This window comes from Salmo salar, chromosome ssa13 (assembly GCF_905237065.1).
Source record: "Salmo salar chromosome ssa13, Ssal_v3.1, whole genome shotgun sequence".
Classification (NCBI taxonomy): Eukaryota; Metazoa; Chordata; class Actinopteri; order Salmoniformes; family Salmonidae; genus Salmo; species Salmo salar.
The window spans coordinates 10246637-10255300 of NC_059454.1; the positions used below are offsets into that span (position 1 = coordinate 10246637).

General features: G+C 40.1%; 1 non-coding gene across 1 annotated transcript; it reads right to left on the reverse strand.

Annotated features, from left to right (window-relative positions):
* Positions 1–3902: 3902 nt before the first annotated feature.
* Positions 3903–3976, reverse strand: trnaa-ggc (transfer RNA alanine (anticodon GGC)). Its single transcript has one exon. It is a non-coding gene; the product is annotated as a tRNA-Ala (tRNA).
* Positions 3977–8664: the final 4688 nt, after the last annotated feature.

Here is an 8664-nt window from a genome sequence, read left to right on the forward strand (position 1 = left end):
GGACCTGGCGTCATGAGACAGCCTTTTTCTGTTATCCGAATATAACCCCCACCCAGTGTTTCTATCACCAGACCATCTTACCTCAATAACGAGAGGGCCAAGGTTTGACCATGCATTCCGTTTTCTGAACTTTAACCATACAACATGATTAACCTCTATCGGCTAGGTGGGACGCTTGCGTCCCACCTACGTAACAGCCACTGGCAGCCTGTGGTGCGATTTTCAAAACCTTAAAAATCCTATTACTTCAATTTCTCAAACATATGACTATTTTACAGCTATTTAAAGACAAGACTCTCGTTAACCTGTTAGGGCTAGGGGGCAGTATTGACACGGCTGGATAAAAAAACATACCCGATTTAATCTGGTTACCACTCCTACCCAGTAACTAGAATATGCATATACTTATTACATATGGATAGAAAACACCCTAAATTTTCTAAAACTGTTTGAATGGTGTCTGTGAGTATAACAGAACTCATTTGGCAGGCAAAACCCTGAGACATTTTCTGACAGGAAGTGGATACCTGATGTGTTGTATTACCTTTAAACCTATCCCATTGAAAAACACAGGGGCTGAGGAATATTTTGGCACTTCCTATTGCTTCCACTAGATGTCACCAGCCTTTACAAAGTGTTTTGAGTCTTCTGGAGGGAGATCTGACCGAACAAGAGCCGTGGAACGATGATGGCCCATTAGACACCTGGCGCGCGAGTTCATGTTGGGTACCCTCGTTCCAATACGTTATAAAAGAGTATGCATTCGTCCACCTTGAATATTATTCATGTTCTGGTTAAAAAGGCCCTAATGATTTATGCTATACAACGTTTGACATGTTTGAACGAACGTAAATATATTTTTTCCCCTCGTTCATGACGAGAAGTCCGGCTGGCTTAGATCATGTGCTAACAAGACGGAGATTTTTGGACATAAATGATGAGCTTTTTTGAACAAAACTACATTCGTTATGGACCTGTGATACCTGGAAGTGACATCTGATGAAGAGAATCAAAGGTAATGGATTATTTACATAGTATTTTCGATTTTAGATCTCCCCAACATGACGTCTAGTCTGTATCGCAATGCGTATTTTTCTGGGCGCAGTGCTCAGATTATTGCAAAGTGTGATTTCCCAGTAAGGTTATTTTTAAATCTGGCAAGTTGATTGCGTTCAAGAGATGTAAATCTATAATTCTTTAAATGACAATATAATATTTTACCAATGTTTTCTAATTTTAATTATTTAATTTGTGACGCTGACTTGACTGCCGGTTATTGGAGGGAAACGATTTCCTCAACATCAATGCCATAGTAAAACGCTGTTTTTGGATATAAATATGAACTTGATTGAACTAAAAATGCATGCATTGTCTAACATAATGTCCTAGGAGTGTCATCTGATGGAGATTGTAAAAGGTTAGTGCATCATTTTAGCTGGTTTTATGGTTTTGGTGACCCTGTCTTTGAATTGACAAAACATTACACACAACTCTTGTAAATGTACTGTCCTAACATACTCTAAATTTATGCTTTCGCCGTAAAACCTTTTTGAAATCGTAAAACGTGGTTAGATTAAGGAGATGTTTATCTTTCAAAGGGTGTAAAATAGTTGTATGTTTGAAAAATTTGAATTTTGACATTTATTTGGATTCAAATTTGCCGCTCTTGAAATGCACCTGCTGTTGATGGAGTGCACCACGGGTGGCACGCTAGCGTCCCACCTAGCCCATAGAGGTTAATCTAACCACACTGTCCGATTTCAAAAAGGCTTTACAACGAAAGCAAAACATTAGATTATGTCAGCAGAGTACCAAGCCAGAAATAATCAGACACCCATTTTTCAAGCCAGCATATAATGTCACCAAAACCCAGAAGACAGCTAAATGCAGCACTCACCTTTGATGATCTTCATCAGATGACAACCCTAGGACATTATGTTATACAATACATGCATGTTTTGTTCAATCAAGTTCATATTTATATCAAAAACCAGCTTTTTACATTAGCATGTGACGTTCAGAACTAGCATACCCCCGCAAACTTCCGGGGAATTCGCTAACATTTTACTAAATTACTCACGATAAACGTTCACAAAAAGCATAACAATTATTTTAAGAATTATAGATACAGACCTCCTCTATGCACTCGATATGTCCGATTTTAAAATAGCTTTTTGGTGAAAGCACATTTTGCAATATTCTAAGTACATAGCCCAGGCATCACGGGCTCGCTATTTAGACACCCGGCAAGTTTAGCACTCACCATAATCATATTTACTATTATAAAAGTTTGATTACCTTTTGTTGTCTTCGTCAGAATGCACACCCAGGACTGCTACTTCAATAACAAATGTTGGTTTGGTCCAAAATAATCCATCGTTATATCCAAATAGCGGCGTTTTGTTCGTGCGTTCCAGACACCATCCGAAATAGTAAAGAAGTGTCGCGCGCATGGCGCAATTCGTGACAATAAAATTCTAAATATTCCATTACCGTACTTCGAAGCATGTCAACCGCTGTTTAAAATCAATTTTTACGCCATTTTTCTCGTAGAAAAGCGATAATATTCCGACAGGGAATCTCCTTTTCGGCAAACAGAGGAAAAAATCCCAAAGGCGGGGGCGGTCGGGTCATGCGCATAAGCCCAGTGTCCCTTGATCGGCCACTTGAGATAGGCGATAATGTGTTTCAGCCTGGGGCTGGAATGACGACATTCTGTTTTTTCCCGGGCTCTGAGCGCCTATGGACGACGTGGGAAGTGTCACGTTAGAGCAGAGATCCTTAGTAAATGATAGAGATGGAAAAGAAGTTCAAGAAATGGTCAGACAAGCCACTTCCTGTAAAGGAATCTCTCAGGTTTTGACCTGCCATTTGAGTTCTGTTATACTCACAGACACCATTCAAACAGTTTTAGAAAATTTAGGGTGTTTTCTATCCATATGTAATAAGTATATGCATATTCTAGTTACTGGGTAGGAGTGGTAACCAGATTAAATCGGGTATGTTTTTTATCCAGCCGTGTCAATACTGCCCCCTAGCCCTAACAGGTTAAACTCTTAGACTATCGATACCGACAGAAAAAGAACAAGTCTTTGATATTAATTACTAGTCTGCAGCTAGGAATTTGGTATCATTGAATGCAAAGACCGTTGAAACTGCCATTCTATAACAACATGAATGAATGTCACTCTGAATGATCCATTCTAACCACGACAGAGAGAGAGAGAGAGAGAGAGAGAGAGAGAGAGAGAGTGCTGACAAACTCTCCAACAGAAACAAACTTTTCAACAAAGATCCCGACGACACACTGAGCGTAAATATATATATTGATTGCAATTATTCCCGAATGAGTGAGCGTTCATGTGCAAAGGGTTAGCATTTCAATTGTTATAATTATCAACTCTGTAGTGTCTTCTCAGCCTCCCCCACTCCCCTTTTGTTTAACAAGCTGCCATGCCGGTTTAGCCCACTAGGGCACATTCCTCTAACATTTCTTGTAACAATATCTACTGTTTGTTATGCATTTCTGTGAATTACTTAGTTAGTAAATAAATGATGTTAAGACAATTGATCTATGGATGACTCCTAGTGAAGACCGGGTTCGTGCAGATAACCAACAATTTACGACGTTTGGAATGAGACTGACGAGGTAACTAATACGTCATTAATCAGAAGACTAATAGATCAGATATTATAATATCTGAAAGTTATATTAGGAAAATTATAACTTTGTAATCTGAATATTTTCCTTGGTGCCCCGACCTCCTAGTTAATTACAGTTACACGATTTATCAGTTTAATCGCGTAATAATAATTATAGAGAGTTATTTGATAAACATGTCTTCAGTTTTAATGATGACAAAGACACGACACCACCAATCGGTACAATGAAATGCTTGAAAAGGTTCTGCTGTGATTTGAACTCAGGAACTCCTGTTTGCCAGACAGGTGCTTTAACCAACTAAGCCACAGAACCCATAGATGTGAGGTCTGTTGCAGAACACCCACATCTATTTGAATCAAACCAGTCTCATTCATTTAACCCATATCTCTGTCTCGCAAAATGAGATGTCACAAAACAGCTGTAATTTCTTGATATTGGACTCGATACGGACACCTTCAATTGTCTAGCAACAGGGTTTCTTAAGGTATGGTTTGGGACCCAAAGTGGGCCCTGAGAATGTGAGAGGCGGGTCGCGAGATATGAGTAAATATTTATAGTCACACACTATTTCGGTCACTATGTCGGTCGTTCGAGGAGAGTACATTTCTCATCTGGGTCTCAAGCTGAATAAGCTGAAGAAACTCTGTTCTACTAATTCTAATTGGTGTCTTCTCTGAACAACTATCTCCCTATAGAGACCATTCTAATAGGTGTCTTCTCTGAACAACTACCTCCCTATAGAGACCATTCTAATTGGTGTCTTCTCTGAACAACTACCTCTCTCTAGAGACCAGATTCACACGGAATTGTTGTGCAATTTAAATGTTTGAATATGAAACTATTTGTGAAAAGATTAAGTGTAATTTTAGCTTCCAAATGAGAGAATTGGGTTTTCATAAGGTTAGAGCCCTGCTCAATCAGTGGCCCGCTGCAGGCAGAACAGTTGGAACTGGAGCAGCAGCACGGCCAGGTGAACTGGGGACAGCAAGGAGTCATCAAGCCAGGTAGTCCTGAGGCATGGTCCTCGCTCTTTCATTCAAGCCCAACCCCCTCTCTTTGTGTAACAAGCCATCATACAGGTTCCGTCCACCAAGGACGTTTTCTGTATGACATCATTTGCATTCTGTGTATATGTAATTCTGTGTGATTAGTTAGGTATTTAGTAAATAAATCATTAAACCCAATTTTGTATTGCTGATTCAACTTGTTAGTCAGGGTTCGTGAAGATAACCAAGAATTTACAACTTTCAGATGAGACTGAAATAAGGTGACGATTAATATTGACTGCTATTGATGTAAAATATTACTAGGTCTTTAAGAGTTTATTCGGAAGATAACAGCTCTATAAACATTATTTTGTGGTGCTCCAACTTTCTAGTTAATTACATTTACATGATTAGCTTAATCAGGTAATATTAATTACAGAGAAAGGATTTTATAGAATAGCATGTCATAACACTTAATCCGGCATACCCAAAGACACGACAGACCATTCTAATTGGTGTCTTCTTTGAACAACTACTACTCTGTCTAGAGACGATTCTAATTGGTGTCTTCTCTGAACAACTACCTCTCTCTAGAGACCATTCAAATCAAATGAAATGTATTTATATAGCCCTTCTTACATCAGCTGATATCTCAAAGTGCTGTACAGAAACCCAGCCTAAAACCCCAGCAAGCAATGCAGGTGTAGAAGCACGGTGGCTAGGAAAAACTCCCTAGAAAGGCCAAAACCTAGAAAGAAACCTAGAGAGGAACCAGGCTATGAGGGGTGGCCAGTCCTCTTCTGGCTGTGCCGGGTGGAGATTATAATAGAACATGGCCAAGATGTTCAAATGTTCATAAATGACCAGCATGGTCAAATACTAATAATCACAGTAGTTGTTGAGGGTGCAACAAGTCAGCACCTCAAGAGTAAATGTCAGTTGGCTTTTCATAGCTGATCATTGAGAGTATCTCTTCCGCACCTGCTGTGTCTAGAGAGTTGAAAACAGCAGGTCTGGGACAGGTAGCACGTCCGGTGAACAGGTCAGGGTTCCATAGCCGCAGGCAGAACAGTTGAAACTGGAGCAGCAGCACGGCCAGGTGGACTGGGGACAGCAAGGAGCCATCATGCCAGGTAGTCCTGAGGAATGGTCCTAGGACTCAGGTCCTCCGAGAGAGAGAAAGAAAGAGAGAAAGAGAGAATTAGAGAGAGCATACTTAAATTCACACAGGACACCAGATAAGACAAGAGAAATACTCCAGATATAACCATTCTAATTGGTGTCTTCTCTGAACAATTACCTCTCTCTAGAGACCATTCTAATAGGTGTCTTCTCTGAACAACTGCTTCTCTCTCTAGAGACCATTCTAATAAGTGTCTATAGCCAATGATCTTTAGTAAAGCTAGTCTCAGAATTTGGTAGAAAAGTTCCTCTTCACGCAACAAACACATTTTCATCTAGGACCGATGACCTTGATGGATCATCCACCTTTTTAAGAAGTGACTCAAGATCTCCTCCTGGACCCCTGAACTGATTTCCACAAAACTTGGTGTACAGCATCTATAAACCAAGGTCTTTACTAATCCCATCAATTAAGTTGATATCTTAAAAAGCATGACCACAGTAAGCCAATGAATTTGAGTGTGGGCGTGGCCTGACTTCAACATCTCCTCCTCGACTGCTAAACTGATTTCTGCAAAACATGGTGTACAGCATCTACAGACAAAGACATTTAATAACAAACAAACAAATTTAAAATGTAAATCTTAAATGGCATGGCTACTGTGTGCCAATGAATTTGAGTGGCCTGACACATGACACATGGCCTGGTGGCTGAGATCATGTTTAAATATCTATCAATGAAACAGTGTACCAATAGCGCATTGCCACAACTCTTTGAATACTAAGGATGTGGCAGTACTATAACATACATATGTTCTGACATGAATACTTACAGTTATGGTCTTGGAGTGTTGGAGCCCCCCCCCACCCCCCTTGCTTTGCTATGCATCTCAATACTCTACACTTTTCCCTGCAGTCTGAACTTGTCCATTACCCAACATGGATACAACAGTATAAGATTGGTGTAAAGGCCAGAATGTCGTTTTTGCCAATCCCTGTTCATACTGAGGAACCGTCTTCTGTAGCTCAACCATGTTATTTATGGTAATTGGTTCAATTTAGTTACTGTGCGATGGCCATTTTAGCAGGAATTTCGATCAACCTTGTGTGTCCTTGCGGCAGTGTCTATTGAAAGTGACGTCCACACCAATAACTACTGACCATATCATTTTATGGGCGTGGGGGGAGTTTTGCTGCTATATAAGAGAGTCCAAATTATTGAACTGCAGGGAAAGGTGAACTGAGACAGGAAGTTCTTCATGCCAGCCCTTTTGCTCACTTAAAGCTGCAGTAGGTACTTCTGGAGAAAGCAGACTTTGCTAGCAATAGTGCAAAGTTAGCTGGAAAGTTGGCCATTTTATGTAGGTGACTGGTGCTTTCTTGGCAAAAAAACAGGCTTTGTTCAGTCACTTTACCAACTTTATTATCCATAATGTAAAGTGAATGCATAAACAGGAATGTTACCAACAAACAGACACTTATCTGGTAGGTAGGAAACAACACCTCCACTTTGCTAATCCTCAACACAGGGGCCCCACAAGGGTGCGTGCTCAGCCCCCTTCTGTACTCCAAGTTCACCCATGACTGCGTGGCCACGTACGCTTCCAACTCAATCATCAAGTTTGCAGACAACACAACAGTAGTAGGCCTGATTACCAACAATGACGAGACAGCCACAGGAGGTGAAGGCCCTGGGAGAGTGGTGCCAGAAAAATAACCACTCACTCAACGTCAACAAAGCAAAGGAGCTGATTGTGGACTTCAGGAAACAGCAGAGGGAGCATGCCCCTATCCACATCAACGGGACTGCAGTGGAGGTGAAAAGCTTCAAGTTCCTTGGCATACTGTGATGGAAATTCTAACCAAGTGAGAGAGTCTTTGTTATTTCTTCAAACAATCAATATTTATTATTGATTAAGAATTGTAATAATGGAGGTGAATTGCTGAGAACCCAACGAGCAGATTTGGGTTACAGCTTTTTATAGTAAAGTACATCATCCTGAATGTTCATGACAAACAACAGATGCGTAGAATTATACAAAGGTACATTGTGCTATCAAGCAACAAAAGATTTACATTGCGCCAGGTTTCTGTCTCTAGGTCATTTACTGCTTGTTTATACAGGGTTCTCTTCTAAGTTTTGCACTCCTTAACACACAGATACTAATGCAACAAGTCCAGTGTCCAGCATTTCATAGACACTAATCATTCAATGGAATGCAGGCTGTAGGTTGTATCACCAAGCCATCATAAATCAATTGCCAGAGGCCCAACTCAGTCCCACAGACACAGATGAGAGAGTACTGAAAAACCTTATTTGACGCATAAACAGTATTATAACAAAGTCTTGTCATTTTTCTGCCATAGTTCACATCACTGAAATGGTCCACCCACACAGACTGTGTGGTGAAGAAGACGCAACACAGACTATACACAGACTTGAAATCACTGGCCACTTTAACAATGCAACACTAGTCACTTTAATAATTTTTTTATAATGTTTACATACTGCTTTACTGCTCATATGTACATACTGTATTCTATTCTACTGTATTTTAGTCAATGCCACTCCGACATTGCTCGATCTAATATTATTATATTTCCTAATATCAAATCAAATGCGCCGAATACAACAGGTGTAGACCTTACAATAAAATGCTTACTTACAAGCCCTTAACCAACAATGTAGTTTTAAGAAAAATACATAAAGAAATAAGAAATAAAGTAACAAATAATTAAAGAGCAGCAGTAAAATAACAGTAGCGAGGCTATATACAGGGGGTACCGTTACAGAGTCAATGTGTGGGTAGAGTTATTAAAGTGACTTATGCATAGATAATAACAGAGAGTAGCAGCAGCGTAAAAGAGGGTGGGGGGGAAATGCAAGTAGTC